This window comes from Apium graveolens, chromosome 11 (assembly GCF_009905375.1).
Source record: "Apium graveolens cultivar Ventura chromosome 11, ASM990537v1, whole genome shotgun sequence".
NCBI classification, from domain to species: domain Eukaryota; kingdom Viridiplantae; phylum Streptophyta; class Magnoliopsida; order Apiales; family Apiaceae; genus Apium; species Apium graveolens.
Window position 1 is genome coordinate 135422590 of NC_133657.1, and position 20784 is coordinate 135443373.

Consider the following 20784-nt stretch of genomic DNA (forward strand, 5'->3'; position numbering starts at 1 on the left):
AAGAGTTTAACGAATATGTCATATAAATCAGTCAATGACTCATTAGGCTTTGAGTCAAAGTGTTCATTCTCTTGAGTGAGTATAGTCTTCCTGTTCTTCTTAATCGAATCAGTTCCCTGGCATCTTGTCTCCAAGGCATCCCATATCTCCTTTACAGTCTTGCAGTTGATTACCCTGTTTGACATTACATTATCAATGGAACTATGCAGTAAGTGTCGTACCTTAGCATCCTTAGCAATTGATGCGATATCTTCAGCAGTGTAATCATTCTTCTCCTTTGTTACAGACTTTGCTGCTTCACCTGCAACTGCAACTGTGAGTTTGGTTGGCTTGTGAGGTCCTTCACTGATTTTGTCAAGATATTCTGGATCTGTAGCTTCTAGAAACATAGTCATCCTCACCTTCCATATGGGGTATTCAGATGGTTTCAGTATAGGAACTCTAATAGCCTCATATCGACTATGGATTTGAGTCTTTGGAGGTTCTACAGTTTTGGTGGGCTTGGTTGGAGTTTCTGCTTCAGACATGATTATTTTTGGATCTTAAACTGTTTGTGTGTTAACAGATAGGCTCTGATACCACTTGTTAGGTCACACACACTGTAGAAGGGGTTGAATACAGTGTTTATCACAATCAAATCGAATTAAAGAACTCAAGTAACAGAAAACAGACTTTATTTAATATAATAAACTCTGTTACAATGTGGAACTCTCATCTCTCAGTGATGAACAAATATCACGAGAGCTGCTAGGGTTACAATAAATATTATTCTCGATAATGATAACGCTTATAGTGTAAACCCTATGTCTGTGTTTATATACTACACAGTTACAAGATAATCGCTAATTGATATGAAATATAATTATGCTTCCTAAAATATATCAATCAGATATCTTTTCTTCCAAGTATTCTATTCTTCATAGAATTCCTTCATCATGCATATCTCTTTTTGCGTTTGTCTTGATCTTCTTTCCTTTCAATCAGCCGCCTTCCTTATCTGAAAGTCTCCTTAAGTCCTGATATTATCTCCTGATAAATATCTCCTGATAACTTAAGTTCTGACAACCTAAGTTCTGACTTCAGTATAATTGCTGATTTCCAGTTAAGTACTGATTTGTCCTGTTTAAGTAAGATCTGAAAACTAAACACAAATCATATTAGACATGACATTATCAAATATATCTAACACACTTAGTTTATGCACATAAAATTATATCTCATGGAGAACTCTTTAATCCACATGAATTAAGAGTTTCTCCTTGGAGATCACATAAAAACAAGACATGCAAGCATTAAACTTCATCTCCTAAGCATGGAACTTCTTGGAAAGTGTATTATACATTAATAGGTAGTGAAATTACACTAGGATGGCAAGGATTTGTTGAAGAAAAATTGAAGGGGATGGGGGGAGGGGGCTTTGGCCGAATGGAAGAAAAAGGGGGGAGGAGAGAAAATTTTGAGAGTGAAAATGGTGAGGTTGAGTGGAGTATAGTTTTGGATTAACTCTCCTCTTTTAGATCATCATGCACCAAGTAATGAGTGGAGTTTAGAATTTACAATAGTGCCCTTCTCCCAAAGCTAAGCAAAATTGCATGCAAGGTTAGTTTGGTCTTTTGGTGGATAAAAGAGAGTTAATGGGGTATGAATTATCTTTTTAGCCCTTTAAGTTGAATGGAAGGTTATTTTCATGCATGGGTATCCATGTAAATTGCTAATTACTAAACAACTAATTTCAAAGATTTACTTTTATAAAATAAAATAAAATTTCGAAAATTATAAAAGATGTACCATAAAATAACTTGGATTTTTAAAAATTTTATGAGATCACTTTTGTGATTTGTGAATGAAATAATTTTAAAGGATAATTTTCCCATAGTAAAGAATATTCTCTATAAATCAAGAATAAGAGCAATTAATAAAACTCTCGCTTTGAAAAATTCTTATTTTCAATAAAGCAATTTATAATGCAGCAAATTCCATTCACACAAATGCAAAATCAATAAATACTTTTATATTCGACTCTAATATTATACAGAGTTTACAAATAATATTACACAAAATGCCGGTCGTAACACTTTTCCACAGAAGTCAGATCAAATCTTGCCATTTGGTTAGCAAAATGTTGAAATTTTGAAGTGATCCTGACTTCAGAAGGAATAATCTCATCCATCTTCTCTCTCACCAGCTTCCTGATCTTATCTTCATGACCAATCAACTTGAGTTCTAGAGCTTTACCAAAAAGGTGAAAAGCCTTCAGTTGAGCTTTGTATACATCATTGATTGCATCATAGACATCATGTGGAGTCAGGACCTTGGCATTGCTCCCTAGTATGGTGACATATTCATCTCTAAACCTAGCCAAGACCTGATCCATTTCCAGAGAAAAGTCCTTAGATAACCAAGCATCTATATTCCCATCTTGCTCAGCTTCATTGACTATTTTCTGCTTTTGCTTTTCAACTTCTTCATTGTATGTTAGCAGAATGGCTTAATAGTCTTAGTTGCTCATATATGAGGTAAAAAGTTATTGTGAGATGTTGGCTAGTCCAGAAATTTGCTCAACAAGGATATCATCTACATTTAAAGGTTGACTTTCAATTGTCTGTAGCCATTGTGAGATGATGTGTGGTTGTTGAGGTTGAGAAGTAGAAGGTTGGTCTGAAGGAATAGAACCACCTGTGACTAATGTCACAGTTTGACTCACAGATTGCTCTATGGTTTTGACAGTTTTTTGTTCCTCACTTATGGTGGGAACCTCCATTTGAATTGGTGGGGAGTTAGCTAGGTTACTGTCATGTACTCTAGCCTCAAACCCTTGCTCATTTTGCAGTGAGCTTGCACTTGAATGTGCTAAACTTGCCTCCCCTATAGAAGGATCATTGTCAATTGAACTCCTAGCTTTAATTGTTAGTGCAATTTCAGCTAGGGTTTTGAGGGGAGTTGTTCCTGTAACAGGAACCTCCAATGGAATTAGAGAGGATTTAGATAGCTTCCTCTCAGGAGTACTAGCCTCAAAATTAACAGCATGTGAAGGTTGATTTATACATGAAGGTGCATTAGTAACCACCATGGGGTCTTTAGTGAAAATTGATGAATCCCCCATGTTTGTGATGATGTCATCAAGATCTACCCCAGCTAGTAGCCTCTCACCAGCTAAATTTGGTGTATGGGTGGTGAGCAAGGTTTCTTGAACCAAGTCACTTGAGTGGGATTGTAATTGAGAATCAGATTCAATTATTGTGTAGGAAGAAGAAATTTTAGAGATAAGAATTTGATCAGAAGTGAGTGTTGGCAGCTCCCCTTGAATAAGTGAGGGAGCTTTAAAAGATGTGCTCTCTTTGTGTGTGCCATCCTTATTTCTCCTTTCATACACTTAAATATGTTCAATTGTAGGTGTAAACTCTGTATAAGGTACATTTCGGTTAATGCTCTTTTCAATTGAAACATCCTCTTGAAAGGGTGCCTCTAGAATCTGTTCTTGTCCCTGTGTTACAACTACATCATTTTTGGATGATGCAGTTGTGGCTTGAGTGGTCAACTCTAAGTTTTTATCCTTCTTTGGTTTCTTTTTTACCAAGGGTGACTCAGTTTCTATTTGTTCCTCACCACTCTCATTTATGATTGTCAGGTTTGCCTGCTTTTTCTTCTTTTTACTCACTTCACCCTTTTGAGAGGATGAAGTTGTTGGCTTCCTAGCTTCTAGTGGTACATAAGAAGTGGTCTCAGCTTGGGAAGGCTCCTGTTGGTTGTCCTGTATTTGTACTTCCACAGAGACATGAGCCATAGTTGTACTAGATTCAACATTTGACGTCATGTCTGGCATGGGATAAGGGTAAGTCTTAAACTTCTCCATCATGAATAGAGTGATTTTTAGACTTACAGTTACCTTGTTCTTTGTAGTAAGTGAACCAAATATAATTTTGGACACTTGCGTACAATTGCCTATTATTGTGCTGTCTATACCATTAAGCAAATGTATGTCTGATACCTTATCATTTAAAGTAGACATAATAAATATAGGAAATAAAATTTCCTTACCTCTTGCATCTAGAGGAATTATGAGCTTGGTGGCAAGTTCTTCCAGGATCAATAGACCAACATTCAAGTGTCTATTGTGGGCTACGGAAAACACCAGCTTCTGCACCACACTTGATATATTGTCATACCCTGTCTTCCTGTAGGTGAATGCCCTCACTATAGAATCAAACAAGAAGGACCATTCTTTCCTCAGGTGTGTTCTAGGTTGATTCTTCCACCATAGTTAATGAAATCCATGAACTCGACTAGCTCATTTTGTGTTGGCACCTCCACCAGATTTTCAGTTGGAAGACCCAAAGCTGCATTCACATATAACTCATTGAACTCAATTTGTTGGCCTCCGGTTGAGCAAGTCACCACCATAACTGTCCTTACTACAGCTGTTGTCCAGAACTCATGCTAGACATCCAAGTACAAGATTGGGTTAGCAGTTAAAGCACCTGCAAGATATGATTCAGAAAAAAACTTGACAAATCCCTTGAAAGAATCAGGGGCCTGATTAGCATCAGTAAAAGCAAGGTAGTTAGTTCCATTCTTGGGGATATCAGCTCTAACATTGTTGAGTGCCATTGTTGTTGAGTAAGAAAGAATGGGTAAGAAAAATGAGAGAGAAAGAGCTTGAAATGAGAGAGAAATCGGGTTGGATTTGAAAATTAGGTCACTTAGAGATCTCGAAGGCGTAAGGATGTATATGTCAAGATGTATGGGTATTTATAGTAAAAGGTACATGACATGTCGAGAACTCAAAATAAATGTTTGGAATTTGTTTATCGAGAAGTCATATTGAGAAGTGAATTACATATCGATAAGTCATTTTAATTTACTCTTTTAGAGAACTAAAACTTACTTGTCGAGATGTCAAATAAATACCCAGTTTGTCCAAAATGGATTGAATTGTTTCCAATTTTTATTTGAATAAATCAAAATAAAATCAGAATGATTTTTTCAAAAGTATTTTACCAAAATAATTTATTAAATTAAATTATCTCAGTTCTGAATTATTTGTAAGTCTAAAATTGTACTTTTAGAGATCTCTGTAAGTTAACACTTATAGAGAACTCTACAATGACTTATCGATAAGTCATAATGAAGCTTATCGAGAAGTCCCTCGAGAAGTCAGAAAATTGACTTATCGAGAACTCACTCGAGAAGTCTTAAATTGACTTGTTGATAAGTCAATTTAGACTTATTGAGAACTCAGTTCTCTATACTTTTGGTTACCTTGATTCTGCCTTGTGCTAATTTTACATATTAAAAATGCAAATCAACATTTAGACAGTTTTCTTAGAATTTGAAAAATTCCAAGCTAAATGTTGAATTTTGAAAAATAAATATGCAGAGATTTCTGAAATATTTATAATTCATATTCCAGTTAATTTCCAATTAAATCAAATTAAATTTTGATTAACTAGAAATTAATCTGTTGCAAAACATTAGCCGAGTTATTGCCTTAGCATGAAGAATTTAACATACCAATTTCACCAACAAATCTAGTGAAAGTTGCTTCATCCAAAGGTTTAGTAAAAATGTCAGCTATTTGTTTTTCTGTTGGAACAAAAATGAGCTCAATTGTACCATTTACAGCATGTTCTCTATAAAATGGTACATTACATCAATGTGCTTTTTTATAGAATGATTAACTGAATTAGCCACAATAAATATAGCACCAATATTGTCACACATAATTGGAATTTTGTGTAACACTAGGCCATAATCCATTAGCTGATTTCTAATCCAAAGCATTTGAGCACAACAACTTCCAACAACTATGTTTTAAGCCTCAACTGTGGAAGTTGACACAGATTGTTGTTTCTTGCTATACCAGGATACAAGTCTTTGTCCAAGAAACTGACAGCTTCCACTAGTGCTCTTTCTATCAATTCTGTATCCAGCAAAATCTGCATCTGTGTACCCAACAACTTCAAAACCAGTTCCCTTAGGATACCATAATCCCAAGTTGGGAGTCCCCTTCAAGTATCTGAAAATCCACTTCACAGCCATCAAATGTGATTCCTTTGGATTAACTTGAAATCTTGCACACAGACATGTAGCAAATGTGATGTCTGGCCTACTTGCAGTTAAGTACAATAAAGATCCAATCATTCCTCTATAGCTTGAGATATCTACACTTTTGCCCTTTTTTTCTTCATCCAACTTTGTAGCTGAGATATTGGTGTAGATGCAGGTGGCTGTTGCACATAAACTTCTTTTTCTAACTCACCATTGAAGAAAGCACTCTTCACATCCATTTGATATACCTTAAAATTGGAGTGTGCTGCAAATTCAAGAAAGATCCTTATTACTTCCTGTCTTGCAACAGGAGCAAAGGTCTCATCATAGTCAATTCATTTCTCTTGTGAGTAGCCTTTTGCAACCAACATTACTTTGTTTCTGGTGACAATTCCATTTTCATTCATTTTGTTCCTCAACACCCACTTTGTTCCAATTATAATTCTGTTCTTTGGTGCAGGAACCAATTTCCAAACTTTGTTCCTTTCAAACTGATTTAGCTCTTCTTGTATAACAGATATCCAATCTGGATCAAGTAGAGCTTCTTCAGTTTTCTTCGGCTCAACTTATAAAAGAAAACATGCATGAAGGCATTCATTTACAGTTGCACTTCTAGTTCTCACTCCAACATTGGGATCACCAATAATTGCATCTGCATTGTGATTTCTATCCCATTTCCTTGTGTGAGTTTGCTGACTTGTATTTTTTGCTTCTTCTTCATTATTGGTATGACTTCCAGAGTTTTCTTCTCTTTCTCCCCCATAGTTTGTGCTATCAAATTCAGGTGTTTGAGATGAGCTTCTATTCTCATGATTCACTTGATCAGTACACTCTTCATCAAATATGTGGTTTGAGTTGGCTTCAGCTTCATCATCAGAATCAATATCAATGTTGAGATTTTCAAACTTTAAGGCTTCAGCTTCATTTTCACTAAGGCATTCCAAGCCTGGACATTTGTCATCATTAAAAGTAACATCTGTGCTTTCAATAATCCTCTTATGTTCAATCACATAGACTTTGTATGTAGTTCTCTCCAATGAATATCCCAGAAAAATTGCCTCAAAAACTTTAGAGTCAAATTCTCCCACATATTCAGAGTTGTCCTTCAACACATAACACTTGCTTCCAAACACATGAAGATGTTTTACAGTAGGCTTTCTTTTAGACAGGATTGAGTAGGGTGACTTGCCAAAATTTTTGTTAATGAGATATCTGTTTTGAGTATAGCATGCAGTGTTCACAACTTCTTCCCAAAATTTGTTGGCAATTTTGCATCTTGCAACATTATTATAGCAACCTCTACTAGTGTTCTGTTCTTTCTCTCAACTACTCCATTTTGCTGAGGTGTTCTAGCAGCTGAGAATTCTTGAACAATGTCCTTGTCTTTGCAGAATTCAGTTAAGGTTGCATTCCTGAATTATGTTCCATTATCACACCTCAATCTTTTCACACAATTATGATCTTCAGCCTGCTTCTCAATCTTCTTGATGTATTCAATTATGATGTGTGGGGTTTTATCTTTAGAATGCATAAGTTCTACCCATGTATATCTTGAGTAGTCATCCACCATCACAAGTGCATATCTCTTTCTTGAAATTGACAGGACATTAACTGGTCCAAACAAGTCCATGTGAACAAGTTGCAAATCTGCACTTATAGAATTCATATTTTTACTCTTGTAACTTGATCATTTCAATTTTCTCTTTTGACAAGCATCACAGACTTTATCTTGAGCAGACTCTAGATTAGGCATGTCTCTCACCAACTCCTTTTTGACTAGAGTGTTGATTGCCTTGAAATTTAAATGAGATAGCTTCTTATGCCATAGCTTGCTTTGCTCTACAGATGCTTTGGTGTAGAAGTAACAAATTCCATCCTCATTTGCTGAGTCAAAATCTGCAACAAATTAGCTTCCTTTCCTTGCTCCTTTCAGAGCAACTTCACCAGTATTTTTGCTGATAAAAGTGCATTCTCCTTTGTCAAATGAAACCATAAATCCTTTGTCTGCAAATTGACTGACACTAAGAAGATTCACTTCAAGACCGACTACCATTGCTACATCTTCAATGATAATATTTCCAGGAATAAGTTTGCCATATCCCATTGTGAAACCTTTGTTGTTGTCTCCAAAATTCACTAATGGGACGATATTCTCCTCAAACTGTGATAGGTTGGCCATATCACCTGTCATATGTCTTGAGCATCCACTGTTGTTAGGTCCCGAATTATCGTAGAAGGGGGGTTGAATACGATAATCACTAAATTAAAAATTCTTTCGAATCTTTAGCGGATATAGATTTAGTGCTCGGTTAGTGGTTTCGTGTTCTTGAAAGGAATAATGTTTGGAACGATAAAAATAAGTAACACAAGATATTCGGGGAAATATATATTCGTATATAAATCCTCGAGAGTGTTGCTACACTCTGGTAAATAAATTAACCGGCTACAAACTAAGAACAATAAAGTTCCTAGCTTCTACAAAGATTTATAAATCAAATCCTATACAATGATCTAGCTTTTGTTTGTCTAGGATTTTATTATCGGGTAATGATTATAATGCCCCTATGAATATACAAGAATTAAATTGGGCATTATAACATTACTCCGGTGAGAAGTAAACGAATATACAAAAATCTTGAGCTTCTCTGTAAATCAATGCTGCCATTTTTACTTCTCTTTTGGGAGAGAAGATGAGCAGAACTTGATCCGAAAAATGAATGGCTCTTTTTCTGCTGCAAATTGTGTAGACTTTATCCAATAAAATGTGTGGCTGAGGATTCTGTGGCGACATGTACTTTTTCTGTGGCGATCAAACCTTAACAAAACAAAACCACTTGCCTATGGTGACCAGGGGGAAAGAACTCTCTGTGGCGACATGGGTGTGTGTGGCAACCCTGTTTTACTACATGTAACAAGTACATGCACATGTACTTAAAAACAAAAGTTTTGTACACGTTTTTTTTGGTTTTTTCTTTTATTTTTCTTTTTTGCTTTTTCTTTTTCTTTTGTTTTTCTTTTCTTTTATTTCCTTTTTCTTTTGTTTTGTTTTCCTTTTTCTTTTTCCTTTTTTCTTTTTTTTTTCTTTTTTCTTTTTCCTTTTTTTCTTTTCTTTATAAGTTTAAATTGTAACTAAATTAATTTATAAAATAAACTTAAATATAACTTATATAAACAAACTAATTTAGATTTATAAAATAAACTTATTTAAAGTTTATACAATAAATCATTTTAAGTTTATTAAATAAATTATATTAAAGTCCATTAAATAAATTTATTTAATTTAACAATTAAACTTTGAGTTTCGCCAATCCCCTGAGCTGTTTAACTGTATACTTTAACAGATAAACGTTCAATCCGAGTACATTCCTCAACTTAACAATTCTTCTAAAAATAATACCCAGATTCCTTTCATGAGCTGTTGACACCTAGTGCAACTAGTCTGGTTCACAGACGACTAACCCCGATTCAGGTCTTCATATTATGGCCTTGATTAAATTGTTAAGCTTCCCTCAACTTTATTGCTTCAAACACTGACTGTCAATAAACAATTGTACTTTCACTAAAATCCTTTCTGGTACTCTAGAAAATGTCTTCATTAACCTCTATTTATACCCTGTCTTCAATTCTTCAGATTCCTATGCTTCAAACACTGTCTATCTTCAATCAATGCCAATACACTGAAATCTTCCGGTAGCACTTGTATACTGAATCTTCAATATTTCTGAAACCCTACAAGTCTTTAACCTTTGTTCTTCACTGAGGCATGATCATATTAATGAACTTCTTTCAGTGACCTGTAGGCAGACTTCAAGCCTTCTTCTAATCTTCTGATTTTTTGTATTTGCCTTGTCTTCATTCTTCCTGATTTCTTGTGTAGACGCTGTATTATTAACCTGTCCTGTTCTAGTGTTGTTATCGTGTTGAGTTATCACATAACTGTTTATACAGCTACACAGTCTCACAAACAATCTCCCCCTATTTGATTGTTAAACCTAACAAACAAATTAAATAGAGAGGATAACTCAACTAACAACTAGAAAAAGTAATGTACCAGGACTTGTAAATAATGCTACCGGTTTACTGGATCAAATACTGCATTTCCAGATTTCTTGAGTAACTGAAATGCACGATGCTTGTTCCTCTAGCACTGAACTGATCTTCAAGTAGTTTCATCTTCATTTCCTTGGTTCTTCAAATCTCTGCTAGATAACACTTCTCAGTCTTGAAGTAATCATCAGCATCTTCTTTTGTACAACCACATTTCTTGTTGAGAAGCACATATCTCTCTTGCTTCTCCTCCTATGAGAATCAATTGCTTAAACGAGATCACCTTCGTCTACCACCTCTCCTGTACAATAGGATCCGCAGATAAAAACCAATGGTACTCCTCTTTTGGAAAACAGCTTCTCCCCTTATGAAGAATAGTGATGAACTAAACCACTTCTTCTGATTACTAGGAAATCATCTTGTGTTTACCACCTCTCCCGTACAATAGGATCCGTAGTTACAAACAATAATGGTGTGGTGTAGTGTACATGTGTTTTACCTTTTTCCTCCCCCTGCTATTTCTCCCCCTTAGTTGAGAAATCCTCCAAACTATTATATAAGCTTTTATCTCCCCCTTAGAAAAGGAATATATGCTGTCGTCCGAAGGAGTTCTCAGATTTCACTTGGTTGGAAAAGAAATAACAAGCCAGAGTCTGATCAACCATGTCCCTTGAAATTCTGCAAAATGGCTTCACTGTTAATCATCATGTTAACCAATATTCCCAACTCCTTATACCTCCCAACTGTGAGATCACCAATTGTTACCAATTGTTATGTCCCAACTGGTTAGGTCTCGAAGTATTCTAATCTAATCTGTAAATGTTAGGTTCCTAAGAGTTAGGTTCCAATCATAAATAGATTCGAGACCCGAAGTATCAAGAACTATGTTTAGGGATAGGGAATGGGATATGGTGTTTCTCTTTCTTCCTCACTGTGAGTGTGTGATTCTATTTTGTGTACCTCACATGTGTTTCACTCTTCTCTCCACTCATGTTTACACTCATTCTCATAACTGTATCACTCCTCTCATAGCTCCAAAATCTAGCTGTACCTGCAAGGAAAATCACCTTAGCCATCCTTAAGGAGGTCACAGGTGGTGCACTGGGAGTTCGTAAATCCCCATCCTTGTTAGACTCGTCAGATGAATCTGAGTCATAATCTACAAGTTGCTAGTTTCCCTTTTTGGGGTTCCAGATTTGAACTCTGGGAAGGTAAACAATGATCCAAAGAATTTAGCATAAAGATCAAAGTTTCCTTCTAATGTCTGTGAAGACATTTCCTTGTGACTCATCAGGTAATATCTGAATCATTGTCAACAAGTTGCCGATTTACACCTATGTCAGATCCACTATCCGCAGATGCATCCAGGTTTATTAGTCCTGGGGAGGTAGACACTGACCACTGATATATGGCTATTGGATCGGTATCCTCTCCTAACACCTGTAAAGGCAATTGGTCCATTAAAGAACCTTGAACAATCGAATCTGACTGTAAAATGGTCGAAACTCTTGTTTCCGTCAACTCTTCCTTTGTGTGTATAACTTATCCTTGTGCATCAAGAATTGATTATATTTGAGGTAGTGATACTACATCGATACCCTGACCAACAGGAGAATTTCAATAGACGCATCATGTTGAGAGGATGAATTTAGTAACTGTTTTTGTGCATTTTCAGCCATTACATCTTTTTGAGAAGATGTATGGGGGCTAGCAGTTGTCTTTTTTTAAATACTACTCATCTTTGTAGGAGACAAAGCTGCTGGGTTGACTTCAGAACCTTCCTTATGTGGTGCACTAAGGCACTTACTCCCTCACGCTCGTTCATACTTCATTTTAGTGGCAAGAGAGTGTTGGTTGGCTCTATTTCTGTGTTTGTCTTTACAGTCTGGGATAGAAGTTGTGGGTTTCCAGCCTCATGACTTATCAATGAAAGAAGGCCATTGGAGGCTGAACCTGTATCACAGAGCATATGGCAATGGAGAGATAAAATGCACTTAAGATTCATAGTGAATGAAAATTATGCATTTAATCTTTTAAGAGAAATGATGTACAATAGTGATTTCAAAAGATTTTAATGAAATAAGCAATCACCAATGTTGAAAGAAGTTTGATTTTCTCCTAAAACTGTTCGAGTGCACAAGTCTGTTTTTATGCCTAAAAAGATAAATGATTTGATAAGACATAGACTGATGACCTAGCAGTAATAAGAAGAGAAAGAAAGATTTTGTCTTTTAATATGAATGAGTTTTTGTAAAAGCATTGATCACTTAGGGTAAAGTCTAAGCAATTCTCATTCACATCAAAAGCTCCATAATCTATCTTTATAAGATTATAATCAACATAATTGTTTATTGATAAATAACCTTAATAAGACTGACTATGATGCTGATTTCAAATTATAGTGAATCTTTCATATACAACAAAGCATATATATTCACTAGAACTTAAAATCTCACAATTATCTGTAACAAAATATTAACAACATATCATTGATTGATATTTATCAAGTACTTTAGATACCAATAATTATGTTACATCCTATTTTAAATATTAAAATAAGATATCAATGAATTAAATACCAATTATCTATCAAAAAGACATCAGCATTCAATTTTATATTCTATACAATTGTTAACTCCTAACAACTGCAATATCTCAAACAGTGTTGGTTCGATAAATAAAGCAACATTAACGAACATTGACTTGTTTGCAATCTTAGAAAAATATTCTAAGTTCCATATACTTTGATCCATTGAGTATTGCATCTATTATCAAAGTGTTTAGGAATTTGCAAATAAGTATAAAAATTATTCTAACTTGACAACATATGGTTACTTCTAATAAAGCAATCAAACATTTTCACCATAGTTGTACTTAAGAAAAATTTCTACACTTTTCTATATTAGTATAAGTGACTGAAGATAAGCATTGATTACCTAGAGAAGTTCTAAGTAATGTCACAATTACTACTACTTCATAATTAGTTCATAGTTAAACTCTTAACTAAATATCATTAACTGATATAAGTCAAAAATTACACACAACTAATCATGCTACAATCATATTCTGATTTCAGTGAGTTCTTGAGATATAAACATTGCTAAATTCACTGAAAACAATATCTCATAATTAACTTATAACACATAAGTTACCATCAACATACTAGATATCAATTGTTGACAAATTTAGTTATAATCAATCATGCTGCTTATTTATTTTAAGTTAGTTTGAATTATGGAGCAAATAAAATCATTGAATTACTTCAATTTTCATAATTCAAACTACTAAATAAATAAATACTAAATATCTATGAGTTAGATACTAGCACTTAAATATTTATAATTACCCTGGAACAATTACCAATAAAATATATGAGTTATACACATGGCAATCACTTTCTGGATAATTAGTAATTTTAGAAATACTTTCTAAGCATATAAAATATTGAGAGTTTTATACACATGACTTAGAAAATACTTCAACTCTCAATATTATGATTTTAGAAATAAGCATTGATTGCTTAGAACAAAAATTCTAAGTAATATCACTAATACTAAAAGTACCACAATTATTCGTACAAGATACAAATAACTATGTTGCATATTATTTTAATATAATTTAAATTATGAGACTGATATGTAATGGAATTGTCTACAATCATAATTTAAATCAATTAAAATAATTTTCAAACTTAATGCTATAATACTTAACTACCACAAATGTATATGATATTGTAATCATGATAATCAAGATAGTAGCACTAAGTATGAGGTACTGGATTACTGATAAATTCACAAGTCCTTTAAATATTGAAGATTTAATACTTATGAACTTATATGAAGAATACCTTACAGGTGGGATTTCCAACTAATATGCAATGAATGATATCCCACACTTACAAACCAGTCTAGAAAAAATAACTTTATTAAGTGATTTAATAAATATTTCTGTCAGTAACTCTTTAACTAAAAGACATGCTCTCGAATTAAATGATACCCGGTGTAAAGGTGCCTTATCATAGATGTTGTGGATAAAAAACTAAGGTTATTACTTGCTGTATTTAATATTAAGATTCGGGAGCTCAAGGCCTTTAATGGCTGCTCTCGTATTTCGTGACTCGATCTGCCTTTACGAGATGCCTACGTATCTCTGTGAATTAGAGAATCAAGCCAAAAAACGTAGTTCTAATTGGTGGGGGTGAGACCCCTTATATAGATGTTGGGAGTCCTTGAATTGGACTTGGTATAGGAGACTTGGTGGGCAAGTCTCATAATTAGAATGGACTTTGGAGTCCTAGGTAGTAGGAAACTGATTCTTTATCCTTTTAGGTCCCCTTGAGGCTAATCTCCAAGGATTTATATCCTTATCGGGACTCTTTTCAACATCTGATTTGTCCCTTATTAATTAATTACGAAATTAATTAATAGTCAGGGTTTTTGGGCCTTTTTTATTCCATCAGGCCTGATCTGGTCCATCAAGCTTAACCTTTCTGGTCTGAGTATCATATATCTTTTTATTGGGCCTAGCAGCCCACAGTTTGTACAATTAATGCAGTATTTAATTATACAATCATAATTTATTTATCCCTATCATTTGCCCCCCAACTTTTGGGAAACATTGATTAGGTTTCGCAGAAGTTAAGTTTATTTGTTCCCTTACAGGGTTTCGTTTTTCCGTAAAGTGTGGAGCGACCTACACATTTACAATGAATTTTTCCTTTTATTCAGGAATTATCTTAATTTCCAGGAATTTTTCCCTTATTTCCGGGATTTTTCCTTTGTTTTCTGGATTTTCCCCTAATTTTCTGGGATTTTTCCCTAATTTTCTGGAATTTTTCCCTAATTTTCTGGGATTTTCCCTAATTTTCTGGGATTTTTCCCTAATTTTCTGGGATTTTCCCTTATTTTCTGGAATTTTCCCTAATTTTCTGGGATTTTTCCTTATTTTCTGGAATTTTCCCTATTTTCTGGATTCTTCAAATTTCCAGCCCTTTTTTTCGACTAGGATCCTAGTCGAAATTTTGACCTGGATCCTAGTCGAAAATAGGGGCCAGCCTTGTCATCCTGGTCGAAGGAATTCGACTAGGATCCACGACCTGGAATTCGACCAGGATCCTAGTCGAAATTTCGACCTGGATCTAGGACCTGGAATTCGACCAGGATCCTAGTCGAAAATTCGACCTGGATCTAGGTCGAAAATTCCACCCTTTTTTTTTAGCTTCTTGTCATGAGCCTATCGACTAGGATTTCGACTAGGATTCTAGTCGATATTTCGACCTGAATCCTGTTCGAAAATTCCTTGATTTTCTTGTTTCCTGGTCGAAGGATTTCGACTAGGATCCACGACCTGGAATTCGACCAGGATCCTAGTCGAACTTCGACCTGGGTTTTTAACCCCCATTTTTTGAAAGATGCTTGGTTTATTCGACCTCATTCCTGGTCGAAGTTTTGACCTCAATTCAGTCCCGTTATTCCAGCTATTTTCGGGTGTCTGCTCGAAAGATTTCGGGCAGGATTCACGACCTGGAATTCGACCTGGGTTCTGGTCTTTTTTACCCGTTATTTTCGGGTGTCTGCTCGAAAGATTTCGGGCAGGATTCACGACCTGGAATTCGACCTGGATTCTGGTCTTTTTTACCCGTTATTTTCGGGTGTCTGCTCGAAAGATTTCGGGCAGGATTCACGACCTGGATTTCGACCTGGTTCCTGGTCTTTCACTAGCCTTCTTTATTTAGCTTTAATTTAGGGTATTGTATTTTCCAAATCCTAATTGGATTTGGGCCTGGCCTTTTTGTTGGGCCCTATAAAATTTTACTGAGCTTCTATTATTGGGCTTTTCACATCTCATTGGGCCTCTTTTATTGGGCCTTTTCAAATCTTATTGGGCCTCTTTTATTGGGCTTTATCAAATATTGTTGGGCCTCTTTATTGGGCTTTGTCAAATATTACTGGGCCTTCTCATTGGGCTTTATCAAATATTGTTGGGCTTAACACACCCTGTTTAGAATGCCCTAGAATTCCTAGGTATATTCTGGAATGTTCTTTTTTTTGGGCCTCTTCTTATGGGCCTTTGTTCTTAATGGGCTTTTCGTCCCTTCAACTTCTTTTTCCTCCTATATAAAGGAATGAGGAAAGGCTATTACTCCTCACTTTCTCATTTCTTAGTTTTCTTCTTTATCCTCCTGCTAAGATTCTCAGAGCAATAACAGCAAGTCGGAGCTCAAAGCCTTTTTCAGGAGTGCTTCTTTAGGTAAGATTCCTCCCTTTGCTTTTCGTTTCTATTTTTCCATTGTGTGCCATTTTAAGATAGCCTATTTACGTGCCTCATACTTTTTTCAGATGGCTGACAAAAGAATGACTCGTTTGGCCAAGATGAACGTGGCTAGAAAGTCCAATGATTTTCCTATTCGATCGAGGTATACTTCCTTAATCGACATGATCAACACTCGAGGGGACGAGTATCCGTCTGATGCGCATCTGGACGCGCACGATCATATCAGTGCTTTACGGGATCCCAAGGAGCTGGAAAAGTTGAGCAGCTGCTTCAAAATTAAGGAGCCTTTTAAGCTGGTTCTTGCGGGCCCGGCCGACAGGGCCTGTCAGTGGAAGAAGGACGCGCTATGCGTCTATAGGGATACTTTGAGGGCAGGTATTAGACTCCCTTTTCATCCATTCATTCCTTTGCTACTGGCTGATGTGGGCATCAGCCCTTGCCAACTTCCCCCTAATTCCTGGAGGTTGATTCCGTGCTATCTGTCGCAATGCGCCAAGCACAACGTCCCCACATCTGTTGCTGTCTTCAGGAAGATTTTTCAGTTCAAAAACAGCCCTGATAAAAGTCCGGGTTGGGTTTCTATCAACCAGCGCCCCACTATCCCCCATATCGTGAATGGGAAGTCCATCCCTGACAACAACTTGGGGTGGAAGAAAGATTTTTTGTTTGTTATTTGGGAAGGTGGAGATTGGGGCTCCCTGTTTCGATCATCCTTTGGGCTGGCCGTAGACGGGAGCCCGAATGACATAACTTTGTCTGAGGAGGAGGCTAGAGGTTTCAACCTCCTTACGCAAGACAACGGCACTTCCCATTGTTGGGACCTTATCCGGGAGACCGTCCTGGTAGAACGCGGCCTTTCGCCCGTTAATAAGAAAAGTAAGTTCCCTTTCTTATCTCCTTTATTTCCTGCACTTTTATTTCATTGATTTTCAACTGACTTTGTTTGTTGCAGTGGCTGAGAAGATTGAGGAGGCTACCAAGCCGAAGGACCTGGAGACAACCAGGATGAAGAGGGCCGGGAAGATCTTCAAGGACCCTCGACTGGGTGACCGCTTCCCGGAGTTCCTTCTTCAGGCAACGGAGCCAGATGAGGAAGGCCCCAGCCAAGTTCTGCGCACCAAGCAGAGGCCAGGTGCCTATTTTCAACCTGCTTGGGGGATCCGGGGAAAGGACTCAATTGTGGGCAGCACGGCGCTGTCCAAGGAATGGTCTAAGCATTCCATTTCCCCGGTGGATTATCAAGATTTCGTCCTTCAACAGGACTTGGAGGGGAATGAGCCGTTTGGAGCCCAAGCTCTGGCGACGGTACGTACTTTACTTATGCCTTTTACAATTCTCTTTTCTTTCTTTTCTAAACCTTTGCTGTTTTCTCTTGCAGGCTAACGCCCATTTTCAAGGGGCAATTCACCAAGCCAAGGCTTGGAAGGTTGGCCTGGAAGATGCCAACAAGAAGTTGGAGGAGGCCAATCAAAAAATTGAGGCCCTTGAAGCTCAATTGGCCTCTTCCACTTCTGACCTGGAGACGGCCCGGGCTGAAAATGTCATCTTGAAGGCGCAGAAGGAAAAAGCCTTTGATGGCTGGATGGACACTCAAGAATTCAAAGACTTGATGGTGGAGCATGACGCCCTTCTTCATCCTGTTAGCTATAAGGAAGGCTGGGACGCTGCTGTGGAGGCCATCCAGGATGAGTTTCCCGAGGTCCTTGAGCAGTCACCCTTTCCTTGCCCAGTGCGGGTTCCAGAGCTTGGAGGTGTTACTGAAAAGCTTGCTGGCATGATCAAGGATGGAGAGGAGGAAGATTCCTCCGAGGAGGAATTCGAGCCTGTCGCTAAGAAGGCCAGGGTGGAAGAATCTCCCAAAGCAGCGCCTCAACCGCCATCATCTCCTGCCGAGGGAACTTCTACAGGGACTTCGGAGGGGACGACCGAGACGTCCGAAGAAACGACTGAAACTTCCGAAAAAACTTCGGATAGTGGTTCTGAGGAATCTCAGCCTTCCAAGGCCTAGCTTTTTGTATATCTTCTTTTTGAACTTTATTTATATCAGAACTTGTTACCCTTCGGGGTTATGTTTTATACGTTGCTTTTCTTGCCTTTTTCTGTTTTAACTTTACAATCTTAATACGCATTTGAACTTTAAACATCCTTAGATAGAAATAATTTCAAACTCTTTAATATGAAGTCTGGTTTTCCAAAACCTTACATAGCATGGGTTCGACCCTAATCAACAATAACTAGACAATGTAAATTCTACTGGAATATAAAATCCTATACAAGCAAAGCTTCAAGGTGCTTTTAAACCTACTTGTCAATGACAAGTGAGAATCATACTTCACCTATCTTACACGTAGTAAACCTTCAGGTTTTGTGCATGCCAGGTCCTCGGGACTTCAAAACCATCCATAGTTTCCAGCTTGTAGGTTCCTCTACCCTGAACGCTCTTGACTCTGTACGGCCCTTCCCAATTCGGGGCGAGCTTTCCTTTCTGTCCGACACCAGAAGCCTCTATTTTTCTCAAAACTAGATCACCTTGTTTAAAAAACCTCTCTTTAACCCTTAAGTTGTAGTAGAATGAAGCTTTTTTCTGATATTCTACTATCTTCGCATGTGCTTTATCTCGCACTTTATCGATTAAATCCAGGGCTAACTTCTGCCCTTCTTCATTTTCTTTTTCATCAAAAGCCTGAATCCTTGGAGAGGAATGTGATATCTCCACGGGAACTACTGCTTCTGCCCCATATGCCAACATGAAAGGAGTTGCATCTGTCGTGACTCTACAGGTAGTCTTATAGGCCCATAATATGGGAAGTATCTCATCCACCCAATTATTTCTTGACTTTTCGATCATCTTCTTTAGTCCATCCAGGATTATCCGATTTGCTACCTCCGCTTGCCCATTGGCTTGCGGGTGAGCCACAGAGGTGAACCATAACTCAATTTCATTTTCTTCGCAATACTTCTTGAATTCCTCGTTGTTGAATTGTGTTCCATTGTCAGTGACGAGGATACGGGGAATTCCATATCGGCACATAATGTTTTCCCACAGGAATTGTGCAACCTGCTTAGTTGTGATTTTGGCCAAAGGTTTGGCTTCGATCCACTTGGTGAAATAATCAATGGCTACGATCAGAAACTTCCTTTGTGCTGTGGCCATAGGAAAAGGCCCTAGAATATCCATCCCCCACATAGCAAAGGGAATAGGTGAGTTGATAGAGGTCAGCATCTTGGGGGGTTGTCTGGCGACTGGTGCATGCTTCTGACAGCGATCACACTTCTTTACATATTCTTTGGCATCAGCCATCATTTCTGGCCAATAGAAGCCTAAACGGGTTATCTTATGAGCCAAGGCCCTGCCCCCCAAGTGTTGCCCACAAATACCACCATGCACTTCCTCAAGAGCTAAGCGTGCCTCATCGGGCCTGAGACACCTCAAGTAAGGAACCACGAAAGATCTTTTATATAGAATCCCATCTATCAAAGAGTACCTTAGTGCTCGAATAGTTAACTTCCGTGCCTCAATTGCATCGCTTGGCAACCAACCGGTCTGAATGTGAGCCTTGATGGGATCAATCCATGACGTCCCCAAGCCTATGGGAGCCACAAGCTTAACATCTATGCTTCGTGTCTTCAAAACACGGAAGTACACACTTCCTGAACTTTCTTCAATCTCAGATGAAGCAAACTTTGATAGCGCATCTGCTTTAGCATTTTCTTCCCTTGGAATGTGTTCGACATGGCATTCATCAAATTGGGTCATCACAGCCCTTACTAGGCGAACATACTTAGCCATCGTATCATCCCTTGCCTCAAATTCTCCCTTTACCTGGGATATGATCAGCTTCAAGTCTCCACGAACCTTTAAGTTTTTGACTCTAAGTGTCCCAGCTAGACCAAGGCCAGTAATCAGGGCTTCATACTCTGCCTCATTGTTTGTGGTTGGGAAGTCTAGCTTCATAGCATACTCAATTAAGAACCCATCAGGGCTTTGCAAAACCAACCCTGCTCCACTGGAATTTATTTTTGATGCTCCATCAAAATAGAGAACCCAATATTCTTTCTCCTTGTCCCCATTGTCGACTCCCTTGTCTTGAGGTATGGTATCTTCCTGCCCCCCGACTTCTTGGTTGGGTATGGTACATTCTACCACGAAGTCAGCTAGTGCCTGGGCTTTTATGGCCGTACGTGGCTTATACTTGAGATCGAACTCTCCCAACTCTATTGCCCACTTAATCAGTCTCCCACTTGCCTTGGGACTGTGAATGATATTTCTCAGTGGCTGATTTGTTAGCACTTCAATTTGGTGAGCTTGAAAATAAGGACACAGCTTTCTTGAAGCCATTACCAAGGCTAAAGCGAATTTCTCAATGGCTGAATAATTCAACTCAGCACCATGCAAAATTTTGCTGACATAGTATA